This window comes from Lynx canadensis, chromosome B1, assembly GCF_007474595.2.
Source record: "Lynx canadensis isolate LIC74 chromosome B1, mLynCan4.pri.v2, whole genome shotgun sequence".
Lineage (NCBI taxonomy): Eukaryota > Metazoa > Chordata > Mammalia > Carnivora > Felidae > Lynx > Lynx canadensis.
In genome coordinates, this window is record NC_044306.2 from 21454526 (window position 1) to 21482523 (window position 27998).

The following is a 27998-nucleotide window of genomic DNA, read 5'->3' on the forward strand; positions in this document are numbered from 1 at the left end:
ATCATGGTCTGCCTTGGTGGGTTGGCTAAGACTGGAGCAAAAGTGGTCTGGGACTGTCCTGGGGTGTGCTGTACCAGGGCTTCCCTGGTGGGACAGCTGGAGATGGAGTGGGCATGGGTGGCGGGTCTGTCCCAGGATGTGCTGCACCAAGGCTGCCTTGGTGGTATAGCTGCATCGGGTACAGGCAAGTTGGTCTCAGAGTGTGCCATGCTGGGGCTACCTTGGCAGGATGGCTGGAGTTGGGGTGGGCACAGCTGGGGAGGCCTGGGGCTCATGGTGCTGGAGGCACCTTGTGGAGATGGCTGGAGCTGGTGTAGGCTAGGCCTGGCGTGCACTGAGGCAGCCCTAGCGGGCTGGAAAAGGCATTTAGGCCCTGCTCCCACTTGCACCCAAGATAGAGGGGAATGTAAAAAAATGGCACTCACCAGTGTCTTGGACTCTAGAAAGAATTCCAACAGTTTCCTCCCAGTTTGGTAGATGCCCTAGGGTTAGTAAATGGTTTTCCTTAGTTAGAAGTCTAGTTTCCCTTTAAACAGGTGTCTTTTTTTTTCCCACTGTGTCCCAGTGTGGGTGAGTCTGACCATTGATATCACTGCTCAGTGATATTCCTCTCTACTGCATTCCCCACCGTGGGGGTAGGGTTCCCATCATTACTTGTCCCCAACTCTTCTACCCTGTCTGTGTGGTCCCTCTACCATTTGTTCTGCAAATGCTGCTCATTCAGCCCTCAGTCCTTCTTCAGAACGACTTGGTCTACATAGGTATAGATTCAGTGTGTCAGTGGGAGGAGGTGAGTTCATTGTCTTTCTACATTGCCGTCTGGGGCCTCCGTCTTGCACACACTCTTGTGTTTCTCACAATCTGTGAGGTAGATACTATCTTTTTTAGCCTGTTTTACACACGAGAATTTAAATGTTGTGGCCAAGATTATTTAGTTAAAAGTGGTAGACCTGAGACCATAGCGAGGGAGATTAGTTGAAGACTCTAACTCTATAATCATTTTTCAATTTCCTGATTAGTATTTGTTGAACGTTTAGTGCATAGTAAATGCCTAGCGTCTAATAAGTGTTAAAAATAAAAGCTGTTATTAATATTGTTATTATTCAAAGTGAAACAGTTTTATTCTCCAATTGGCTTGCTTCCTTGGAGTATAGTGGCCAGGGTCTGAGGGAAAGCTGTTAGAAAGTTGAATGGACAAGTCTGTGAAACTTCTCCGAAAAAGTCTGTCTACAATAATCCTGGGGCAGATATGCCTTGAGTCAAATCAGCTGATTTGGCCTAAGGCTATCTCAAACAGCCTTGTAGAATACGAATCCTCATTTTAAATTTGAGGATCTAACGCTGCTGAATGTTTCACAAATCTTACTTACAATCAATGTTACACTTCCATGGAAGCTATAAAATATATTTCAGTGACTGGAAGCCATTCAAAAGATTATCTAGAGATTTACTACTTTTAAATTGGAAGCAGAATAAATGCAGTGGCTGAGCAACAGAGGAGAAACGTCAGGGCCGAATCTTCACCTAATCCTTACCACCATTTTCTGTTGGTCTTTCCTCATTTCCATCAAATTTGACCTTTAATAAAAGATTTATGGTAATAAAAGGGGAATACTCATTTAAATTTAAAATGGTTGTACTGATTTAGAGTAACAGCATGTCCAAAAAGATTAGGTAATATGCCAGGATATATAGAGCGTGTTGGACAGAATTCTGTTCACAGAGGAGTGGGTTCCCCACATTAACTCTAATGGTTAGATAGGGGGTTCTCATGATCCTATCTCACAGGTTAGGCAGATTTGAAAATAATTATACACGTAAAACACTTGTGCAGTGCTGAACACATAATAGATTGTATTATTTTTCCTACCCCAATTATTAATATAAAAATACCTCGAGGGCTTTTTTTTTCTTATTGGAGACTTCTAGATACCTAAAGGGATGTGTTGAGGATGACTGAATGAACCCCCTTTTAAAAATGAAAATACTACATAAATTACTGAATTTGTATGTGTTTATAGCACTATATGAAGTTAGGGGGAGAGGGAAGGCATTATTTTCTTGTGAAAAATCTCTGAGGAACTGGGAACGTCCATTAACCTCTCTGGCTAAGGTAAGAGCCTAAGAAAAACAAAACAGAGTGGTTTGGACTGTCTTTTGTTACCATGTAGTCTGGCCTTGACCAAAGAACTGCTTATTACATTAGGTCCTTTATTATTGAAGACACTTGTTCTAATTCTTAGTTTTTAACCTGTCAGTGATATCTGGCTAACTTGATTCCTGCAAATGTGCTCGTTTGTTTTGTTTTTCATTTTATGGACATTGCAAGATGGAAGCAGGTCTTTTCTTGAGACAAAGCTTTTATCTCTCTTCTCAGTGCTCTGACACTTCCTTCTTAAGAATATTAGATACAGTATTGGCACTAGCAATAAATAGAGAGAAGTTTCTGGGGGAAATATTTAAAAAATTTCGTTTCCTTCAGTATCTTTCCACCCCCGTTGAAGTAGTCTACTTGTTATTCATTGACTCACGGTAGAGATGCAGTAGGGAGGGAAACCAGGTAAATAGTCTTTCTGGAATTGGTTTCTGAAGACTGAATTTATTAAGGAGTTTAGACTTGGGTCCTTCTGCGGGGAACATCAAAAGCAAGCATAAGTAAATTCTGAAGACCTAATGTACAACATGCTGAGTATAGTTAATAATAATGTATTGTAGACTTGTAATTTGGTTCCAGGCATCGTTCTCAGCTCTTAAAGGTCACCTACTTTCCTTGGCTAATGGGTCCCTGTGTCTTCAAAGCCAGCAACTATGGCTTGGGTTCTTTTCATGCTTCATTGTTCTGCCTTCCCTTTTGTATTCTCTCTCTCTCACTTTCTCTGCAGACAGATAAGGTCCTCATCTTTTAAGACTATGTGATTAGCTTGAGTTCACCAGCATAATCTAGGATAATCTCCCTATTTCACTTTAATCACATCTGTCAAGTCCTTTTTGGCCTGTAATGTCATATGCATGTTCTGATGGTTAGGATATAATCACTACTCATGGTGGTGTGGGGAAATCATTCTTCTGCCCACAGAGCTTCTTTATTTTCACACTTGGTTAGTCATTTGGGAATAAGAGATTACAGGGCTCACTTCCATTCTATACTCAACTGCAATGCACAAATTCTTAAATTCCATCTTTATTTACAGTAATCTATCTAGACCAAGGTTTCTTAACTTCCGCATTATTGACATTTTGGACTGGATAGTCTTTGTTGTGTAGATCTGACCTGTGCATGGGAGGATGTTGAACAGCATTCCTGGATTCTACCACTAGATGTCAGTAGTTCCTCTTCCAGTGTAACAACCAGGAAAACCCAGCTCCAGACATTGCTAAATGTCCTTTTGGGGGGACAGTATCACTCCTCCTTGGGAACTACTCATCTAGACTGACCAGGTCTATTTGACTAAAAAACTGCCATTGTTTTTTGTTTTAATTAGAGCCCCCCACTTTTCTTCATGTCTGTAAAATTCCACTGGCACATTTACAACAAGATCTGATCAAAATCAACTTTTCCTCTTGTGCGACGCCCCTCCTCCAGGAGGAACAAGTTACTTTCTTTCTCTTTCTTTCGTTTTGAGTAGGCTTCATGTCCAGAGTGTGGAGCCCAATGTAGGGCTTGAATTCACAACCCTGAGATCAAGACCTGAGAGGGGACTAAAAGTTGGATGTTTAACCAACTGATCCACCCAGGAGCCCCATGTAGTTACTTTCTATGAAGCCATTAACTGCTTCCTTCCTAATTTGATAGTTAACCCCTATACATTATTTCTTTTTTTGAATTTCCTTGTTAGTAACTTAATTAGTATTTTTGCAAGGCAACCATAATTCTTTCAATGTATTACCTATTGATATCTTTTACACATTTTTCTATTCCAATGATTATTTTTTGCTTATTAATTCAATAGGTCTTGCTGTATTTAATATATTAACTTACTCTGCAATATATACTGTGAATGATTTTTTTTTTCCAGTTTTAGGCATTATAATGTATTATGATGCCCAAGATATCAGAACAGAAAATGAAGATCCAATCTATAAAGATATTCTGAAAGAAGATACCAAAATAAAAGAATGTAAGGAACAATATAAGATAAAAGGAAACAATTCTAAAATCCCATTAAAGTATTGAGAATTCATTCATTTGGCAGTTACTAATTACAGAGTGCCTTTTCTGTCCCAGGCACTGTTTTAGGCACTTTGGATACACTTTGGATATTTGGAACATGGTAGAGAATGCTTTCTGCCTTTTTGGAATTTATTACTAGTGGGTGGGGACAGAAAAAAGTAAAAATACTGACTAAATTAAATGGCATGGAGGAAGATGAAAAGTACTATGGAAAAATAAGACAGAATAGAGCAAGGTAGGCAATCAGAAATTCTGAGGGCAGAATGGGGAGTTTCAGTTTATAATACCAAATAGCGTCGTCAGGTATCACTGTGAAGGTAAGATCAGACACATGATTTGAGGGCTGCCTGGCTTGCTCAGTTGGTAGAGCGTGGGACTCTTGATCTTTGGGTTGTGAGTTCAAGCCCCATATTGGGTGTAGAGATTACTTAAAAATAAAACCTTAAGACAAATAAACAACAACAACAAAAAAGAAACAAGACTTGGAAGAGGTGAAGGAATTAGCCATGTGGGTGTCTTGGGGAAACACATTCCGGGCAGAGGAAACACCAGTGAAAGCCTCTAAGATGGAAACTTGCCTGGCTTGTTTAAGAGACGGCAGGAGAGAACAGTGTGGAGCAGAGAGGATAATGAGTGATGAGCTCAGCTAGTTATTATGTCCGAGGAAAACTGGAAGCCATTACAGGGTTTTGGGCAGAGAAGCAGCATGATGTAATTTACATTTTTGTCTAACATTTTATTCTGAATGAACTTCACTCTTACAAAAGTTACAAAAAGTAGTGCAGACAGTCCCTGTATACCCTTTACCCAACTTCCTTCAATGTTAATACATTATGTAGCCACAGTGTAATTACTGAACCAAGGAAATTGATATTGATGTGATACTTACTCTACAGACATTATTTAAATTTTCCCAATATTAGAACTAATGCCCCCTTTCTAGATCCTTTTCTACACTCTCATACTACTGCATTTATTTGTTACCAGTTTTGAAGACTACTAGCTATTTATTTTATAGGATGGGTCTCAAATTTCGTCTGATGTTTTGCCATGATCAAACTGATGTGTAATTTTTGCAAGACTAATGCAGAAGTGATGTGCCCTTCTGGGTGGATCATGCCAGGGTGTACATGATATTGATATGCTTCCTTACAGTGATGATCACTTGATTAAGGTGGTACCTGCCAGATTTCTGTGATATGAAGTTACAATTGTCAATTTTTAAACCGCCAGTATATTGTGGGGAGATCCTTTGAGAATATGTTTCTTATATTATTTTCACCAACTAGATTTATTTATTTATTTATTTATTTATTTATTTATTTATTTATTTATATAAATACATATATTTATATAACACCCAGTGCTCATCCCAACAAATGCCCCCCCAATGCCCATTACTGATTTTCCCCTCTCCCTCACCCCCCACCCCCATTAACCTTCAGTTTGTTCTCTGTATTTAAGAGTCTCTTATGGGTTTGCCTCCCTCTCTGTTTGAAACTTTTTTACCTTTCCCTTCCCCCATGGTCTTCTGTTAAGTCTCTCAAGTTCCTCATATGAATGAAAACATGATTATCTTTCTCTGACTGACTTATTTCACTCAGCATGATACCCTCCAGTTCCATCTATGTTGTTGCAAATGGCAGGATTTCATTCTTTCTCATTGCCAAGTAGTATTCCATTGTATGTATAAACCACTTCTTTATCCATTCATCAGTTGTTGGACATTTGGGCTCTTTCTATGATTTGGCTATTGTTGAAAGCACTGCTATAAATGTTGGGGTACATGTGCCCCTATGAATCAGCACTCCTGTATCCTTTGGATAAATTCCTAGTAGTGCTGTTGCTGGGTCATAGGGTAGCTCTACTTTTCATTTTTTGAGGAACCTCCGCACTGTTTGCCAGAGCGGCTGCATCAATATTTCTCATTTGTCCCAGATTTGTCCCAGCTACTTCAAGTTAGTTTTGGCGTCCTTTGACATGCCCCATTATTTTTCAACCATTTTCTTAATGTACTGGCACTGTAAGATAGAATATACGGATATAGGGATATCGGGTATGAAGATATTTCAGTAAGTTAAGTGAGATGAGGTGGCTTGGTCCATGGAAGTAACAAAAAAAGTAAAGACAAGGGGTTGGATTCTATATATATTTGGATGATGTAACCAAAAGATTTACTGCTGGAAAGGATATGGGGTATGATAAAAAGAGAGGGATCGGAGATGGTTACAATTTGGAAATGACAAAGGAAGACGGGAGAGCAGGTTTTGGGGAAAGTCTTAGGAGTTTAGTTTTGAGTATGCTGTGTTTGAGATGTACTGAAAACAGCCAAATGGGGATTGTATTGGTCTGTTCAGGTTGCTGTAACAAAGTGCCATAGACTAGCTGACTTAAGCGATAGAAATGTATTTCTCATAGTTCTAGAGGCTAAACATCCATGATCGAGATGTTGGCAATTATGGTTTCTGCTGAGGAAAATGGCCTGCAGATGGTTGTCTTGAGCTGTATCCAATTGGCCTTTCCTTCTGTGATTTTGATGAAGAGAGAGCAATCTCTCTGGTGTCTCTTCTTATAAGGACAGTAATCCTGTTGGATCAAGGCCCCACCCTTGTGACTTCATTTAACCTTAATTACTTCTTTAGTGGCCTCATCTCCAACTACAGTCAAGCTGAGGGTTAGGGCTTCAATGCATCAGCTCTGGGGTGGACACAGACATTCAGTCCATTACAGGAATTTTGAGTAGGCAGTGGAAAAATAAGTTTTGGATTTGGAAGAGATGCTTGAACTGAAGATCTCAATGATACTTTTGGGAGCTATCTGCATGTAGATGAGAGTTTTGACTATCAGACTGATGAGACCATCAAAGCAGGGAATGCAGATAGAGAAGGTGGAGGACCAAAGACTGAGTCTTGAGTTTTTAGAATGAAATCGAGAGAGAAATCTGAGATCAAGTAAAAAGGCAGATCTTTTGAAGAACTTCGGTGTGGAAGAAAACAAAGATATGTGGCACTATCCAGAAGAAAGAATGGCATCAATTTTTTTACTTTAAAGATGGAGCATCAGTAGAATATAAGCTGATAGAAATAATCCAGTAGCAAGAGGAAATTGATAATATAGCAAAGGGAGGAAGGAATCACTGGACAGATATCCTTGGATAGGTTAAAGGGAACCGGTTATAGTCTACAGGTCAAATAAGTACTGTTAGAAAAGAGAAAGAATCATTTATCTCAGGGAAAAGTTGGGATGGAAGAGTGAACGAAAATGCTGGTTGGAGGGTCGATATGATTGTGAGAGTCTGAGAGGGTTTTTTTGTGTAGGAAACAAGATCATCTGCTGAGAATGAAGAAAGGGAGCAAGGGCTGGAGGTTTGAGGTGGAGCGGAGAAGGTGGGAGATAGTCATCTAAGTAAGTGGAGTATAAATGGACTGAATAAAGTATAACATGATTCCCAGAAAGCATTATGAGATTGATTGTTTCATGCTCATGAATATAAAACAAGTAAGACGTGCCAATCTGATTGTGGGTTTTTCTTCATCTAAATTTACCCACCTAAGTTCAGGGGGGAGAGTAGGGAGAGAGTTGGATTTACCCTGTATGTGGTTTTGTCATAAGAAAACAAGAAGAAAGAGATCATTGAAGTCATATGCAAAGATGTGATTATAATCATTGATCATGGAATCTCAATGGGGTCAAGAAAGAAGTAGGATGCAGGGGGTGTTTGAAAGTAAAAGTTGGAGGTGATAATGGATTGTCATTTCTGTGAGGACAAAAGATTGTTTGAAATGGGTGCTACAGGAAGTGAGCAAACAAGATCAAAGGTGGTGGTCAAAGAATGGGAATCTTGAAATGGAGATTATGAAGAAAATGTTGTTATTACTGGTGACAAAGTCTAGTGATGACCATAAGCAGTGATTGCAAATTCATAAGTTTTGTGTCCATATGTGTGTTTTAATATACTCTGTGGAAAGAAAGAATAGTTCTGTATTACCATGTTAGGGAATATTTGAACTATGTAGAACTCCTAGAATTTTCAGAAGGTAAGTAGAAAAAGAAAAAAAATAGTACATGATTTTATCTCATCTCTATTAAAGCCTGGTTTTGATGACTAGTGATGATTTTTAAGAGTTTAATGTCATAAAGAGATCCATGGCTGATGAAAGCAGTTCTAAATCTATAAAAAGGTAGAGTTTTGAAAATTGTCTTAATTTCAACAAACTTTGACACACACACACACACACACACACACACACACACACACATCTTTTTTCCCTAAGTTCTGAAATGTGTGGTCACTGTGCAGATCACTGACCATCTGGAACCTACTCAATTCATAGACATTTTCAATCTGGTTTCTAGGCAGTTCTCCTAGAAATGAAGCAGTACCTCCATGAATACGAAATGTTTATGAATAAACTGGAACCATGGCTTTCCTGCTATTCTTCTGACCTTTGCGAGTCAAATGCAAAATCCAATATCACAGACCACAGATTTTTATAGGATCAAGACATGACCTGGAATTATTTTCATTGCACTTAAGTAGCTGCACTCTGATCTAGAAAAGCATTGTTTGTTCAGATCAATGGGTTTCCATTATTTCTTGCTTGGTTTAACTGGTTGAAGTTCAAATTTAACCACAACTCATTCGTTAGAAAGATGTGGATTTTTAATGTACATTTCAGTAATTTTTTGGTGTCCCTGAAATATGTTTATAGTGATCAGATTCAGACCAGAGAACGAAGCCTAAGATAAAATTTGATTGAATTACTTCCTATCTCGTGTTCATGGCAGTTCATTTTTTAAAAACATTATCTACCTACTTACTTACCCACCTATCTACTTATTTATTTATATTCCTCTGAATCTACAATAATGCAGAACTTTGAAAACTGTCTTATCTCAACTAACCACACTACAGAAAAGAATTAAGGCAGCCTATGGCAGTCTGTACTTGTTATACAAACTTATTTGCCCTTTTTTGGACGCAAAATCCACTAACAGTGGTTCTTTTCCACTTAGGTTCCGACAGCCTTCTCTGCGACATAACTGTACTTCTAGATATAATACCTTGCTTCCTGAGGCTTTCACGGGAGGTTCTGGGTCCATGGCTTCAACTCTCTTTCTGGTCCAGATTCAGTACCAGCCAGGTTAAGCTTGGCAACAATGCTCCTCAGGTAAAGGTGACATAGCATTTATATTCATTTATGCCTTCAGATGATCTGTGAGACTGAATATAATTATGTACTGGAGTGAGAAATCCAGGTAAGTCAAAGTGATGCAGGAATTCAGTATAAAATTAAGATCTGGCTGGGATGTTTCTTTGCTTTTACTTATTTTGAGCAGGTATTTAATTTTCAGGGTCTTCTCCAATCCTAAGGACCAGAGGATAGAAAGTCTTTCATTATACTTGGAAACTTTGAATGCTTCTCCTTGATCATGGTTGTAATGCCTTTGCCACTTTTGACCAAATTTCTGGTTCTGGTCTCAAAAAGTAGATGGAAATGACAGGGCAGAATATTATATATATATTATATAACATTATATATATATATTATATACATATAATTATATATATATTATATATATATTATAGACATATATATCTATATATATATCTATATATGTCTATATATGTATATATGTCTATATATGTATATATACATATATAAACATATATAGATATAGATAGATATATTATATATATAATATATATATTATTTATAATATATAATATATATTTATAATATATATTATATATTATATATAACATATGTATATTATATACATATAATACATATTATATACATGTGTATTATATACATGTATATAGAATATGTATATGAAATAATATATATATATTTAATTTATTATTTTTTCTTTTGAGAAGGATTAGTGTTTGCTATCTACTTGGTGTGATTTCAGAATTCTCAGATCTCTGAAATACTTTCTCCACTAACTCCTTGTTGTCTGATACGTTTCCAGTAACTTTCTTCTTCATTGATTTAAAGCTTTATTCATGGTTAAAAATACAAATGTCTGTATTTCATGTAAGTAATCGTCTCAAGCAAGTGTGACAAGCTCTGCGGGTCACTGCCCTCTGCATGGGTTTTGAAGGAGAGCTAACAGAAAAGGTAACAAATTTATTTTGAGAGAGACTAAGAGAATATGAGTGGGGGAGGGGCAGAGAAAGAGAGGGAGAGAGAGAATCCCAAGCAGGTTCTACACTGTCAGCGCAGAGCCCTATGCGGTGCTCGATCTCACAACCGTGAGACCACGACCCGAGCCAAAATCAAGAGTCAGATGCTTAACTGATCAAGCCCCCCAGGCGCCCCTCATGTTCTTCTTATCAAACTTCCTCCTCAACTTACTGGTCGTATTCAAGCCTGGTTTCTCCTTCCTTCCTTGTTTCCTCCTGCCTTCCCTCTCTTCTTCCTCCCTTTTTACTTTTGCTTTTCCTGGCTCTTTTCCTGTTGATCTGTTTTTTCATTTATAAATTTCAGAAAAATCTCCAGTATATATCTCAGTTTTGATGATTCTGTTTAATATTTATTTATTTTATTTCTAGACATGGTAGTCTCCTTTAATTAGCAGATCCACTTTTTTCCCCCTCTTACATCTCATGAAAAATTTCTTTAATATAGAAATGTACTGTTTTCTCCTCTTCCATTTATAGGACAGAATACAAGGTTTCCCCAGAATGAAGACCAATTGATTTTCTTTTGCTAGATCATCATTATCTGTCTGAGGTATCTATTAACTCTCTCCTCAGGGATTCACCATCTGTGTGTTTATTCTCTGTGTTCTTTTGGCCTCTGATTGGGTATTTGGCCTCACGTGTTTTGTGCGATTTCAAATTTATTTATTATTTCTGTAATAGTATTGCTTTGATCCCCAGTTTATCTTTTTAGCTTTGTAATCTCATTTTTCACTTTATTCTGTTGTCTTATCCTTTCATCTTGAATGTCTTGTTTCATTGATTTCATGTTGTTCGTGAGTTCTTCTAAAGTACAAATGACTTATTGTGGAGATTTTTTCCTCTTGTTCTTTGGGTAGAGTTTAACTCAGTAACTGATTCTATTTGCTGTTCCTCCTCCGTCTCTCTCTCTCTCTCTCTCCTTTCATTTCACTGAACTTTTCCTCCTTATTTTGTTTGGAATTTTAAATAAGAATTACATGTTTCTTATTATAAGAAAACATTCTGGAAAGGTATAAAGAAGAATTTTTTCTTTGCTCTGCACTCCCCCACCATGATCTCCTGAGGTTACTGTTGCTAATGTTATATGTATATATCCATAAAACAAAATTTGCTTTTGTTTTAAAGATTTTATTTTTAATAATCTCAACACCCAGGGTAGGGCTTGAACTCAAAACCTTGAGATCAAGAGTCACATGCTCCACCGACTGAACCAGCCAGTCACTCCAAAAATTTGCTTTTTTTAAGCTTAATAATCCCCAGTAAATCTCTTCCCCAAGCACTGATCTAACTCATTTTTAAACAGAGCTGCCTGATAGTCTGTTATATGGATGTGCTAAATCTTATTCAATTATACCACTATCAGGAGCGTTTTCTTTGTTGTTACTGTAAACAATACTTCAGAAGATGCTAAAGTGCTACATTTGTGTATACTAATGGTTTTATATTTGTTGAATTGATTCCAAAAGGGGAATTACTGGCGCAGAAGGTATGTGCATTCAGTTATTGATAGACACTATTGGATTACTTTCCAGAATGCTCCTCAAAGTTCATACTTGCTTTAGCATTGCATGTGAGTGGCTATTTTAGATATAAAAAAAAACAAAAATCGTTCTCATGTGTATGAAGTCTTATTTTCAAATTGCTACATTTATTCTCAAATTACCCTGAGTTAATAATTAAATTACTTTAGTTATTATTTTGCTACCACATAAGTTCTGTGTTCTTTTCTTTTTTCTTTTTTTTTCTTTTCTGGAATTGATTTTATTTTGGTTGATATTGGGCTTTTTTTTTCCTTTCATTTTTCAGACATTTTTGAACAATTATTCAAAAAAGTCTTTTGAGCACTTTTTGTGCCCCAGGCACTATTCTAGGCACTGTGGATAGTGTCAGAAACAAAGCTGACAACCGTGCCCCACGGAGCTTTCATCCTGGAGTGTGAAAAATATATGAGTAGACAAAAAATAAATATCATAAGTTGACATAGCACTCAGCTGTGGGATATTCATATGGTAGAGAGTGACTAGGTGGTCAGGGAAAACCCGTCTAAGGAACCTGGGGCTTTAAAGAAAAAAATAGTAACTATCCATGGGAAGGTCTGGGAGAAGAGCATTTCAGGGAGAGGGAGAGCAATTATCAGGGTTTTGAGGTTGGGGCAGTCTTCAGTAATCTCTAATGAGCCCAGGCCTGAGTGTTTACAGCAGAGTGAGAGAAAAGGAGGCATACATGAGATGAAGTAAGGAAAACCGGCAAGGGCAATGGCACCTGTGATCTCCTTGCCGTGGTAAAGGGTTTGAATTTCATGGTGAGTGACGAAGGAGTCCTTTGGGTGGATTCTGGGAGGGATCTAACTTTTGATTTACGTTCTGAAAAGGTCACTCTGGGTTCTCAGTGGAGAATGCATTGTAGGAAATCACAATACATCTGAACGCTTTGTAGGAAACCCAGGGCAGGGGTGGAGGTAGGATAGCTAAAAGGCTTTTGTGGACATTCCCAGTTAAAAGATGGTATTGGCTAGGACTTCACGGTGTCAGTGAAGCAAGGAAAAGTGGACTAGTTCGAGGTAGGTTTAGGAGTAGAAATTGACAGAACTTGCGTATGGACTGAGGGGGAAAAGAAGCATCAACCGTGACTCCTAGGTTTTGGCCTGAGCAATTCAGTGGCCTGGTGTGCCACCTACCAAGATAAGGAGAGAGCAGCAAAGGAGCTCCTGGGTGGGTCGGTCGGTTAAGCACCCGACTCTTGATTTCGGCTCGGGTCACAATCTCAAGGTTGGTGAGATTGAGCCCACTCTTGGGCTCTATGCTGACAGTGTGGGGCCTGCTTGGGATTCTCTCTCTCCCCTCCCTCCCACATCCTTCCCCCACTCATGCATGTGCATGTGTGCATTCTCTCTCTGTCAAAAATAAATAAATAATACACTTTAAAATAGTCAAGAATTGTCATTTAAAAATAATAGAGCAGAAAAGAGATTTGAGGGATGGTAGATTAAGAGTTCTTTGCTTTTTGAGATTTAAAAACAGTAAGAAATTGGTATTGTGGTATAGATTTCAGAGGTACCAGCAAGTACCAGAGGTACTTGAAATGATGGAATTAATTTTCGTACATGTCAAAGAATAACTTAATAGAAAACTTGACAAGTGAGATCTGGGTACGTGAATGGGGCTAGTCGGATCTAAGGCTTTTTGTAAGGACAGTAGAATGGGAGCTGGTTTTAATTATGGAGCCCAGAAGCCCAAATGCTGAGGACCTCACTCTTGAGTGTCAGCACTTACATTAGCTGTCCTAGTTCTCTGTGGGTAATTCATTCAAGTATTGTATTGTTACTAGCAAAGACCTTTTATTTTTCTCTAGAGTCTGCATGTGCAACAGATCTAAGTCGAAGTGGGTTAAAAATCCCATATAGAGGGACACCTGGGTGGCTCAGTTAATTAAACTTTGACTCTTGATATTGGCACATATCATGATCTCACAGTTTGTGAAATCAAGACCCATGGTAGCCTGCTTGGGATTCTCTCTCTCCCTCTTTCTCTTCCCCTCTCTGCTCTCTTTCTCTCTCTCTCAAAATAAACTGTAAAAAAAAATTAAAACTGCAATATAGAGACTTTAAAAAAATTTTTTTTAATGTTTATTTATTATTGAGAGACAGAGAGCCACAAAGTGTGAGCACGGGAGGGGTAGAGAGAGGGGGGAGACAGAGAGTCTGAAGCAGGCTCCAGGCTCTGAGCTGTCAGCACAGAGCCTGATGCAGGGTTTGAACTCACAAACTGTGAGATCATGACCTGAGCCGAAGTTGGAAGCCCAACCAACTGAGCCACCCAGGTGCCCCACACAATATAGAGACTTTTAACCCATCTCCTTGTGCTCAGTTTCTTACTGCCATGCTCTTTCAGACCATCTTTCAGATTTCCAGATCGTTCTGAGATTCTTGATGAGCAGGCTGATGCTTTCCACTGTAGGACCCTTTGCTTCCTTCTCTCTCACACTGTATGCTTTCATTCTCATAGACCATTTTGGAACTTACCCCATTCATGACTGCCTCCCACCTTTTCTCTTTATTGTTGATGGATCACAGCTTTGTGATGCTCTTATTGTTATTTTCTTTTTTTTTTTTTTTTAAAGCTTAGTTCTTTGAGAGAGAAAGAGAGACTGGGGGAGTGGGAGAGACAGACAGAGAATCCTAAGCAGGCTCTGCACCATCAGCACAGAGCTTGATGTGGGGCCTGAACCCCCAGAGTGTGAGATCATGACCTGAGCTGAAACTAAGAGCTCGATGCTCAACTGACTGAGACACCCAGGCACCCCACGTATTATTATTTTCTAATTTTTTAAAATTTTCTTTCTTAATTTTTTTGAACATTTATTTATTTATTGACAGAGACAGAGCATGAGCAGGGCAAGGGCAGAGAGAGAGGGGACCATAGAATCTGAAACAGAGTCAAGGCTCTGAGCTGAGCAGAGTCCGATGTGGGACTTGAACTCACAGGTGGTGAGATCATGACCTGAGCTGAAGTCAGATGCTTAACCGACTGAGCCACCCAGGCGCCCTCTTGTTGTTATTTTCAAGATCACAAAAGGAAGAGAGAAACACAGGTATGTAGTCTGCCATCTTGAAATGGGAAACTTTACTTATTTTAAAACACTCATTCATTCATTCATTCATTCATTCATTTTTGAGAAATAGAGATTGAGAGAGAAAGAGAATCCCAAGCAGGCTCCATACTGTCAGTGTGGAGCCCGACACAGGGCTTGAACTCATGAACTGTTAGATCAAGAGTCAGACATTTAAGTGACTGAACCACCCAAGTACCCCAAACTTTAATTTTTATGTAGACAGAAATGTTTCTCCTTTACAAAGTTGTTTCTTCATCTTTCTAAAACACATTATATTCATCTTTATTTTTTGTCGTATTTTTTTTATAGTTGTCATCACATTTTGGGCTCCATCGCCCAACATGGGGCTTGAACTCATGACCCTGAGATCAAGACCTGAGATGAGATCAGGAGTTGGATACTTAACCAACTGACCCAGCCAGTTGCCCTAGTTGTCATCCTATTTTATTTAATTGTATTGGCATTTATTGTGGGCAATATAGACCTTCCATGTAATATTTATCAATTCTGTCAAACTCTTTCCCCATCTTACCTAAGACATGTTTGTCTTATTCTCTTGAATGATGTACTTGATTTTTGTTCTCCTTTCTGTATAAATATTCTTTGATCCTGCAAATTTTCACTTCATTTAGAGACTATGATCACCAAATATAAAGTTCTGAAGGCAGTGTTCCTTTTTTATCCATCTTTGCGTGCCCAAAGGATCTATTCCAAGACTGAAGCATAGGAATTCAAGAAAGGCTTGATGAAATAAAAGCTGAAAGGGGACATTTCTGTTACTCACTTCTATTAACTATACTTGTTTATTCATTCATTCAGCAAACATTTATGACAAATCCCTGTGTTTCAAGCTTTGAGCATTGCTATACACTGGGAATCCAGAGCTGAACAAGGCTGCCATGCCTTCTAGAAATTCATGAATGTTAACACTCATCATCTCTTTTGTTTAGCTACCTTGTTTAGTGAATGTTTTTTTCTCCCCAATAGATGATTGATGGTGAAAGCTATTTTATATATTTCTTTGGAACTCATTCCCTTCCCACAGCAAAAACTACATGAATACTTCATTAAAGGTCCATGGTTCCTCTTGGTGTGTGTTTTGCTGACATCAGACACCTTAATCTGCTTACCCTGAGACAGAATGTTCTTTCCATGGCTCTTTCTTAAAACCACATTTATGGCATGGTACCTGGGTGGCTCAGTCGGTTAAGTGTGCAACTCTTGGTTTCAGCTCAGGTCATGATCTCATGTGGTTCATGGGATTGAGTCCTGTGTTTGGCCCTGTGCTAACAGTATGGAGCCTGCTTGGAATTCTCTATCTCTCTCCCTCTCTCAAAATAAATAAATAAACTTAAAAAATCACATTTATGGCCCTCTTTATTTATACGCTTCCTCAACATTTTTTAAATAGTGTTCAAAAACATTATCCAATTAAAGATCATAGTAGGGATGGTGCAGGCTGTATTCGGTAGTGTCTAGAATAAGACTGTTCACTTGGACAGTGTTGAGGTGGAACAAGACAAGTTCAAGGTTTAAGGAAGTGGTAGTCAGAGATGGCAGAAATGAAGGTTTGGGTTTGGGAGTAATCTTTCAGCATTTTTGAGAAGCTCTTTCCATTTCCTTGAGCACAGAAGACCGAGACAAGAAAACATAGGGTGAGTGACAGAAAGTAGGTAGGTTGTCTTCTCTTTGTTGGCACTTTGCTGTGCGCTAGATTTTTGTTTTTCTTCTCTAGTGAGATTCATAGAAGATCTATTTGTTATCTCATTGTTTTTGGTCTTTTTCTTCCTGCTGAGAATTTGGGTGTGTCATGTCTTAAGTTTTCATGTATGTATTTTTAATTTTAAAAGTAGGTAGTGGTAAGGTTGGCTACAGGTCTTGAGGTAGTTATATAGATTATTTCACTATGGTGTATATTTCTGATATATATGTATCTATATAAATATATATATATAATATATGTAAACACACACATATAAAATATATGTAAATACACATATAAAATATATGTAAAACACAGTATAGCACACAACAATGAATAGAATCCTTCCTATCTATTAATTTAGGTAGAGCTCAATTTTAAGCCTGCCACAAAGTTTTCTTTATCTAGAAGTTGTCTCATTTATCTATAACTTAGCTGGCAATCCAAGGCAGTTTACAATATAATCTGTTTAAATATTAGGAGTGATATATATATATATATATATATATATTTTTTTTTTTAATGTTTATTTTTTGAGAGAAAGAGAGACAGAGTGTGAGTGGGAGAGGGGCAGAGATAGAGGGAGACACAGAATCCGAAGCAGGCTCCAGGCTCTGAGCTGTCAGCATAGAGCCTGACATGGGGCTCAAACTCAGAACTGTGAGATCATGACCCGAGCTGAATTTGGACGCTTAACCAACTGAGCCACCCAGTCTCACCTAAAAGTAATATGAATAATAATAGGCCTCACGTATTGAGTATTCATATATGCCAGGCACAGTGGCAGGCAAACCCAGATATAAAATCCCAGTAGAGGGGTACCTCGGTGATTTATTTGGTTGAGTGCCCAACTCTTGATTTCGACTTAGGTCATGATCTCTTGGTTCATGGGCTCAAGCCCCACATTGGGCTCTGCACAGACAGCATGGACCCTGCTTGGGATTCTTTCTCCCTCTCTCTCTGCCCCTGCCCAACTTGAGCTCTCTGTCTCTCTCTCAAAATAAATATATAAACATTTAAAATCCTAGTAGACAGGAACAATGTATTTGAGGTCACTGTATCCCCATTGTATAATGGTGTCTACATAATAAGAACATAGAACAAAATGATCAGATTATTGGTTGAATTTGTAGATACTTTCAAGTTTCCCATCTTTAACTTAGATCAAGAATTTTAGAAATATTATATAATTAGCTGTCTGAAGTGTTTGAAGATACATATAATATTTGATTTTACTTATTAGATACCCAGAACTTTAGTATGATTAAGATGAAGTGTATTCTTGTCATAGAATATTAGTAATTGATAAGATTTATTGATTACTTATTATATGCCAGATGCTGTTGTAATAATTTTAAAGGAATAGTTTTTTTAATCTTCAAGATAAGTATCCTTATTACCATAGTTACAGAGGAAGAATCCCCCCCAGTGCTATGCAGCCTGTCAACAAAAATAACAACATTTTGATTTTGTGCTTGTATAATTCATTTATTTTTTTTCCAATGTATAGTATTTGCTGTTTTGTTTTGATTAATGTAATGTATGTCAGACTGTACTTTTACAAAAAACGAAAGGAAACTATGTGGGAAAAAATATATTCTCGATAGTGTATGATACCTTTGTGAGGACGGCCGTTGATTGAAAAGCTGTATCCATTTAACCACTGATAGGGTGGCTGGTCTGGAATAAAAGGATACTCAAGTTCTACAGATACCTGCAATTGATCGGTGGCCTCATTCGCATTCAGGTAAGCAGCGCAAAAACACAGTTCCCAGAAAAATCACGAAATAATCCAAATGCCAGTATGGTAAATTTTATAAAAATGAAATAATCATTACATCCGATCCAAGAATGAAAGAAAGCTTACTCATGGATGAGATTTTATGTTAAGCTCCAGTACAAATCTGTTGATCCAGAATATTAACACCTGCTTCTGCTTATTGAAAAACCCTCTTCCTCTTCTAATCATTTCCTCATTTGTATAGTGGTTAATCAGATATGAGAAAGTCAAGATACCTAGGATTTTGGAGTTTATTCAAATATACTGATAACTCCAGGCATATCTATGTCTCTTAGCTTCAAAATAAATTATTAGTTAATGATCACCATATCTTGGAGCTGGGATCAAAATATTATTCTCACTTTGTAGGTTGCTATAGGCACAGACCAGATAAGTGCCTTATCAAAGATTGTTGGCAAGCCAAGGGGCAGATAGGGAATTAGATTGTCAAACCCTGGATGATTCATCTTGGGTTCAGTGCAGACCCTGTGGGCAACTGAGGAAGCAAAGTTGTAGCTGAGAATCAGTGCTACCTGGGTCTGCTTGTGGCTCTCACTGCGAATTTCCATGTGTTTGGGCGGAGTTAAGAACCCAGGAACCCACAAAGTAACCTTCAGATAATAACACAACAATCCATGTTTTTCAAGTTCATATATTACTTTGAGTTGGCAGCCTGAACTCCCAAGTTCACTGCCGAGGGCCAGTACTGTGCTGAGAATTACCATGAAAATATTCATCATACCAGAAAATAGATAAAGAAAATAAAACGACTGTTTTCTTTCCCATTAAACTTGTGACTCTGTTTATAGAAAAGTGCAACAATGCTTAGTAAAAAAAAAGTCTATGACTCTGCTGTATATTCTTGCAAAACGAAACTGTATTAGGTACACAAAAGGTGTTAATCAGCTGAGTGAAATTCTACAAAACTGGCCAGACAGAGTGATATAAAAATGAAAGATTAGAGGCTCACTTACAGTTCCAACGTATTTATGGTTTTATACTGAAAACAAAAAGCACTACTGAATAGGTCGGCTTATTGAAAACTCAGCTTCTGGAGTTTCACAGTTTTGGAAGAAAGTTATTAAAACATAAATTGCCTGGTATTTTCTTGACATAGACAGAATGGAAAATTTGATTTATGAAGATTGTCAGTTGCAATAAAGCAGATCAGAACATAGTCATTTTACCTAATAAGTGATGTGATGTTATAATTCTTATCACAATTTCAAACATTACCAAAACATACAGAAAGAAGCTTCAAAACCAGAAAGAAGACACTAGAGCTAACCTAAATAAACTCACCCAAAAGGAAGAAAGTGAGAGGTTATTAAAAGCGCAATTTGTTTTTCATTTATTAGAGAAAATTCAGAAAATTTCGAGGAAAATAAAAACTTACATATCTTAAACCAGAGTAAGCATTTGTTGTATTTTCTTCAATATTTTTCTATTTGCACACATTATTAAAACAAAATCATTCAGCACACCCATTTTGTAGTTATTTCATATATTAATATATTGTAATGATTTCCTAATTTTTCACTATTTTTTTAACGTCTGGTTTAAAAAACTTAGATCTTAGCCCATCACTTATGCTACCATAATCCATTTAACTAGTTTTGTATATCTGGTCATTTGGATGTTTTCATTTTTTACCTATTATAAATAGTGCCATGATAAACATGTGTATACTGATATTTTGTATATATATTTGATTGTTTTCTTAGGAGGCATTTTTATTTATTTATTTTTTTTTAATTTTTTTTTTTTCAACGTTTATTTATTTTTTTTGGGACAGAGAGAGACAGAGCATGAACGGGGTAGGGGCAGAGAGAGAGGGAGACACAGAATCGGAAACAGGCTCCAGGCTCCGAGCCATCAGCCCAGAGCCCGACGCGGGGCTCGAACTCCCGGACCGCGAGATCGTGACCTGGCTGAAGTCGGACGCTTAACCGACTGCGCCACCCAGGCGCCCCTTAGGAGGCATTTTTAAAAGTGACTTTGCTATTGATTTCTGAACTTTTGAGTAATCCTTTAAACTTTTGATGAATACTTTGAGAATCTGATATTTAAATTGTTCATATTCAAAAGTAAAATTGACATATATTTGAATTGTTGAATATCTGATAATAAGATGTTTACTTAATCTTCAAAGAGAAGAAATATTTTATGTATTTATATATTGGTTTATAATTTTTACCACCTAAAACTCTATAGATGTTGTCCCATTATTTCCTGGTATTTGATATGGAGAAGTCTGAGGTTAGTCTGAATTTTTTCGTTTGGAGGCAAACTTTTCTGTCTAGTCAAGAACTAAGTTTATGTTATTTTCTTCACCCTTGAAATTATAAATTCAGCAGAATCACTTCAGGTTTTCATCCTTGTTAATGTTGCCTATAGTCACTGAGACTTTTCATCTGTAGACTCAAGACTTTCTTTTATTTGGGAATACACAGTCCTATTATAACCCAGATTTATTGTTTTAGTTAAAAGGGTTCCTTTCTCTGGACACAAATTATGTTGCACACCATTTTTCCATCAACTGCATCTACTTTTTCTTCTCTCGTGATTTTAATCTCCCTTCATTTCTCATATTTTAGAGGCAGCTGTTCAAATTTGTTCTACACATTACTATTCACTTTTCAGCGGTGTTGGCTTTGTTCTTTAGGGAATAAAATATTGAGTGATTCTAATCTCATGAAGATATTAATTTTGCCATTTTGCTTTTAATTTATTTCCTTTTCATTTCAACTTACCTCCTAGCCAGATTCCCTTTCACGCCAGTATGTTGTCTTCTCCTCTCAAAGGTTTATCCTTTGAATTTCTTTGTGAACAGACAACCCTGTTTCTAAAATTGTATGGCTTGTAGTGTCCTTTAAAAGAATCCATTCATGGAGCCATGTTCGTTTATGTTACAGAAAAATGTTCTAATCTCCACCCTTCCTCGGCATTTTAAATTCATTCCCTGAACGGGCAGTTAATCCAGCCTAGTTGTGTCTGGGAAGCAGGGATGTTATGTCAGTTAGAATTGCTTTAGTCTGAGGTAGGAGAAAGAGCCATAGTGGCTTAATCAGATGGAATCTTTTATTGTCACATGACCAGAAGTCTAGAGCTAGGAAGTCCAGAGCCAGCCCAGTGGGTCAAGGAATGTCTGAGAACCAAGGCCTCTCCTGAACAATGTAATTTATTCTTATGGTTGCAAAGTGGCTGTACCAAATCTAGGCATGTATGTATGTATATATATCATATATACCCATTATCAATATATTAAAATATATAATGGATATATGATATATATTTCATGGTTTTATATATGCATATATACATACAATATGTATATGTATTTATAATGGGTATCTCGAAGAGGAAAAGATGGGTGTCCAATTTTTTTATTGTTGTTAGAAAAATAGTATGTTTGTGAAAGCTCCACTCAGGACACTTCTGTTTCTGTTTCATTGCTAAGAACTGTGTCTCTGGTCACACGGTCACCAGTAGTTGCAATGGAGTTTGAGGACAGCAGTATGTTTAGCTGGTACAAACCATCACATTTTATTCTTAAAAAAATTTTTTAGGGGCACCTGGGTGGGTCAGTCGGTTAAGCGTCCGACTTCGGCTCAGGTCATGATCTCGCGGTCCGTGAGTTCAAGCCCCACGTCGGGCTCTGTGCTGACAGCTCAGAGCCTGGAGCCTGCTTCCGATTCTGTGTCTCCCTCTCTCTCTCTCTGACTCTCCCCTGTTCATGCTCTGTCTCTCTCTGTCTCAAAAATAAATAAACATTAAAAAAATTAAAAATAAAAAAATTTTTTTAATGTTTATTTATTTTTGAGAGAGAAAGGAAAACAGAAAATCTTTAGTGGGTTCCATGCTGTCAGAGCAAACCCCAACATGGGGCTCCAACCCACAAGCTGTGAGATCATGACCCGAGCCAAAGTTGGATGCTCAACTGACTGGGCCACCCAGACACCCGAAAACCATCATTTTTAAAAAAACAGGGATAAAAACCAATATTCACAGGTGTAAAAGGTCTTTGCTGTTTTGTATTAGTGGTAATACATGTTAAAAGAGAGCTACAGGGGCACCTGGGTGGCTCGGTCGGTTAAGCCTCCGACTTCGGGTCAGGTCATGATCTCTTAGTTCTTGGGTTCAAGCACGGCATCGGGCTCTGTGCTGACAGTGCAGAGCCTGGAGCCCGTTTCAGATTCTGTGTCTCCCGCTCTCTCTGCCCCACCCTGCTCGTGCTGTGTCTCTTTCTCAAAAATAAACATTAAAAAAATTAAAGAGAGCTACAAATGAGGGACTGTCCCTGGCCACATGAGAAAACAAGTCCCCATGAAGACGAGCAATCTTAGAACTTCTTCTCTAAAGCAAAGGACATGACCCTGGATGGTGATTCTTGTCGCAGCATCTTAAGACTTACTACTAGAAGAAATTATTTCCAGATTTTGCAAGTAGGATGTTAGTTTTTGGTTAGTGTGTTTTTTCTTCACAAATGTTTGGATTAGTGTTCTCTGAAGTTAAAAAAAAAAAAATCCCTGGGTAGATGTGAAAGTAATATTAGTTGATTAACTTCTGTGTGGGAAGTACTAAGATATATACAAAGGTGAAATCGATTGATAATGCCTTTTTTAAAATTATCAAGTAGAACACGTGATTTAGGAACGTAAATAATTCTAGACTAAAACTCTCCGAGGGCATTGCATATGGCTTGGCCAAAGTTTTTCTCCTGAATTTGTTTATTGCCTCACTGATAGAAGTAAATAGTCGATAAGAGTTTGCTAAATTAGCAATACGGAATCACCTACTATAGATAAATTCAGTTATAAGATATGTATATTGTGCTTTGGATCACAGAATGGAAACAGATCTCAGACCAGGTGGATTTGGTGACCTTGAGCTGGGCCCTCCAAGGCGAGTAGGACTTGTACAGAAGGGAAAATGCTAAATGACAAGAAAACAGAGAGAACTGAGGACTAGCATGAACAGGCATGGTGATCAGTGAAGGAAGCAATGCGAACATACAGAAGGCAGATCCCATCCACATCCTAGGCGTTCTTGACCTGGTCTTTATTCTTTGGACAATATGCAGCTTTTGAAGTTCAGAGAATGTAACGGAGATATGTAGGTCGAAGTGGAGAAGGAAACACTGGGGACAGGAAAATGAATCTGGATCTTCTACCTGGTCTCAGTGGCTCCAGGAGTGAGGGTTCACATAGGGTGATAAGATTATATATTAAGAAAATTTAAATGAGGAAATTTAATTTAAAATAAATAAAATAAAATTTAGTTGGGAAAACTGTAATCCTTATGATATAACACTCTCTTCATTTTCTAGGCATAGTTTGCTTTCATTCAGCCATATATTTATTTTTATGTAAAACAATGGAATAAGCACTATGAACAGCAAACCAAACTGTTCTCCCCAACCACCTGGTACTTCTTCTTCCCAAATGGTTTCTGTGGCAACCATTTCCTTATTTCCTTTTTCCATGGTTCTCCTGCATTTATGTGCATGTCTCAAAAAGCCTGTTTTTTTCTGGTTTGTTTTTTAGTAGTTTTTAACTTTCTAGAAAGGTATTATGTATGTATTATTTTGGGACTGATGTCTCTCACTTAATTATTTTACTAAGACCCTTGAAAAACATTAAAATGCAATTTTCCTTTTGCATTTTTAATAATTTTTCTTTTAGTTGTGATGAACTTGATAATGACCCATTGGTATTTTAATTCATTCATTCATTTGCCAAGTTTAGTTTGTTGCCACTAGGACAAATTCATGAGAAAGCTGAGTCCACACTTAGTTTCATCTGTCATAGCCATACAAGAGTTAAAACTGTTAAATTCAACCTTAACTTAATTGAAATGGCTTTGCTATCATCCAGTAAATATCAGTTATAAAATATAAACATAGCTTTTTTGGCTATGCATGGTAGGACATTGCTTCAGATGCACCATAGTGAGATAATTTTAGCAAAACATCATACATTTCATGAATTTGTAGTTATCATCCCCCTAATCCGAATATGCATTAAATATGTGCTAAAGTAGTAAATATTAGATGTGCCAGTTACAGATACATATAAAGATGATAACTCTGGGTGATGCTTAATCTCTCAGATCAAGCAAAGCTGAGTAGAGAAATTTTGTCATATTTGACTATTCAAACATTTTTTGGATATTACCCTAGAAAAAAGTTCTGAACCACATGGATTTTTTTTTTTTTTTAGTTATTCACCGTCTCTGGGAAAAATCTGGGACTTGATTAAACAGAAAAAAATGCAATTGCCTAATTTCACAAGAATGTACACAATTTGACATGCATTTTTCTGAATCTAAGTCACATCAGAAGGATATTTTTCCAGATATGTGTGTCTTTTCTGGATTATGACTTTCCCTGCTACCTAATAATATTCCGGAATTAGGGGGGGGGCAGCTTATCCCAGTTTGCCTGGGCTTTCCAGTTTTAACACTGAAAGTCCTGCCTCCCAGTAAGGGCCATGCCCATAAATGCTTTGTCAGGCACCTAGAATCATGAAGAGTTAGGTCACGTCATGTATCACTAACACACACTCTTCCAGTGATGGATTTCAGATATATTAGATTCTCATTTACATTTTAATACAACATTTGTACTATTTCAAGTTAATATTTTGTAGTATGTATGAAAACCCTAAAATATAAATATTTAAAAGCTATCCTTTTAACTAATTTGAATTATAGAATATTTATAAATTCATTTTATTTCTTTTAAGTGTATATAGTCATTTGAACTAGAATTTCTCATTATACTTTAATGAAGAAATGAGAACGATCTGTAACTAGTATTTCAGTTGTTTGTATGCATTGCATGAAAATAATTTGTTTTAGCAATACTTAGATTTAAAGAGCTTCCTGTTCTAATTTTCTTTCTCTAAAAGGGCTTAGGAAAACTTATTCTGAGAGGAAATAGACTGTCGTACCTTCAAGCATGTCTTCTGAAATCAAAACCTGGGAGCAAAAAGCCTGACTCTTCCATATACTAAACTATGCGATTTGGGCAAGCTGCTTAAGCTTATGAAGACAGTGTCTTTATCTTCACATGGGTCTAATAATTAGTACCATTTAGGCTCTCCAGTCACTGTTCTTTGGCCACTGCCCTTTCCTTCTCCTCCCCTGGGTCCCTAGCCCTGCTGATTGCTCACAGCCCTCCTGTGGCTGCTGTGTGTTGTCAGCACCCCACCCTGTGACACACGTCCCCGTTGCACTTGCCCTGGGCTCCTGGGTCCCTGGGTCTTCTAGGCGGGCCCTATTAGTTCCCAACATGATGTCAATTACATGGCTATGGGACTACCAGAAAAAAAAAGAAAGTAGTGGCACACCTTGAGAAGTTAGATACAGGATGGGCTAATTTGGGCAATCCTTGCCATTTCACCATGATTTTCAATCAAGGCTTTGAGATTGTGTTGAATGACTACAAGTGGTTTGCCTTTTTTAAGTACAAAGAAGAGGGCAGCAAAGTAACCAGTAGTCGTAGACTCTGGGTCTGGAGTTCTTTCTTGTCCAGCAAGATAGTGGATGCAGAATTGACATGTGAGAGAGCGTAATGTCTGGGAGGAGAAAAAAGCCCCAAGTAAGGGTCCTTGCTCCATTTTTATTAGGATCAGAAGGTTTACAAGAGTGATGGACGTGCACAAAGAGACAGTGGAACCGTGAACATTAACTCATGGGTGTGAGGAAAAGGGGGTTTTGAAGATTTGCAGCGTTAGGGGTTTGGGTCAATACCAAACAAAGTCCTGGTGCCTGGCAGATGGTTAAGGCAGGCATGAGGCGCCAGGTCTGTTTACCTTATCTTGCCTAGGGGACAAGAAAGACAGAGCATGCTACCTCAGGGTCAACAAGGCACCTTTCTTTTGGTAATTAGCTCTGTTCTGGGCAACTTGGCCCTGCTGTGGTCTATAGCCCTGTTCACCTGTTTACCTATTTTGGTCCTTCCTTCCTTTGAAAGCAGCTTTCTGCTATTGTACTAAGTTGGGGGGCGTTTCTGCCCTGAATACTTAATCTTGTCTACTTAATTTTGGATGCTTTCATCCTGAGGCTTCCTGTTCCTATATGCCTTGTTAACCCATGGGTGCGAGCTCAGGGAATTCCTTAGCTTATCCTCCACAACGAGTTACCACCTCAGAGACCATGCCTGGATGGGTGCATGATGTGCCAAGCTGGAAGTAGGCTCATTTCCTCGGAACTAAAGTGGGAACTACCTCTGAGAAGGTGAACATGAACACAGCACACCCTGAGAGTCTCCAGGGAAACTACTCTAATTCTAATACCCTCTACAAATATAACCATGGTTTTGTGAAAGTGATCCATGCCATTCAGAAGTCTTAAAAAAATTTTTTTTAATGTTTATTTATTTTTTTGAGACAGAGAGAGACAGATCCTGAGCGGGGAGGGGCAGAAAGAGAGGGAGACATAGGATCTGGGCTTCAGGCTCTTAGCTGTCAGCACAGAGCCTGACTCATGGGCTCGAACCCACAAACCATGAGATCATGACCTGCGTCGAAGTTGGGCGCTTAACCGACTGAGCCACCCAGGTGCCCCCAGAAGTCTTGGACGGCAACCACATACATGGAACATGTGACGTTTACCCTAGGAGAGAGGATTAGGAGAGGCGGTAGCCACAGCTGGAGAATCCCACCACTGACTATTGAAATACACGAAATGGTTTTACATTTGCCAGCGTCTTGGGACTAGAGAAATGTTTGTGGTACCAATTTTGTTCCTCCTGTTCGAAGCCAAGCATCTTGTGGAAGCTGCTACTCATTTGCTTCCGTGGGTATGCTGGAAGCAAGGATCCATACACTAACCAACAATACTCAGACCCCAATCTTGAGTCCCCAGAGGTTGTCTCTTGCAGCCAGCACGCTCAAGGCTGTGAAGGTGGGCCGTACCTCATCACAGGAAAATATGCCCATGATTTTGGGCTGATAGAAGAGCCACGCTTCCCTTACACAGGCACTGATTCTCCATGCAAACCGAAGGAGGACTTGCTTCCATTACTACTCCTCCAAGTACCACTAATGTGGCAGGCTTCTACGGGGGCTGCAATGAGCTGGCCTGTCGTGGCCCCATGGCAGTTGCTTTTGAAATCTATGATCTCTTCCTCCACTGGCACAGGGGGATCTATCTACTACTACACTGGTCTGAGAGACCCTTTTTTTGTTTTGTTTTTTGACAGACCCTTTCAACCCCTTTGAGCTGACTAATCATGCTGTTTTGCACGTGGGCCACGGCACCGACAGCCTCTGGGGTGGATTGCTGGATTGTTAAAAATAGCTGGGGCCCTAGCGGGAGCGAAGATAGTTACTTCGGGATCCGCAGAGGAACCGATGAGGGTGCAATTGAAAGCAGAGCGGTGGCAGCCACCCCGGTTCCCAAATTGGAGGGTGCACATCCCGGCATCTCATCTCGACCGCCATCAATCACGAAAGGGCAGACTGGAGACTCTCACAGCAGCAATTTCAGAACATTACAAATAGATTCCTATGAAGATTTCTGCCTTCAGCGTTAA

The 27998-nt window shown here is 38.4% G+C and overlaps 1 pseudogene; it reads left to right on the forward strand.

Moving 5' to 3' along the window:
• Positions 1-3: 3 nt before the first annotated feature.
• On the forward strand, positions 4-27998 carry LOC115512921 (annotated as a pseudogene).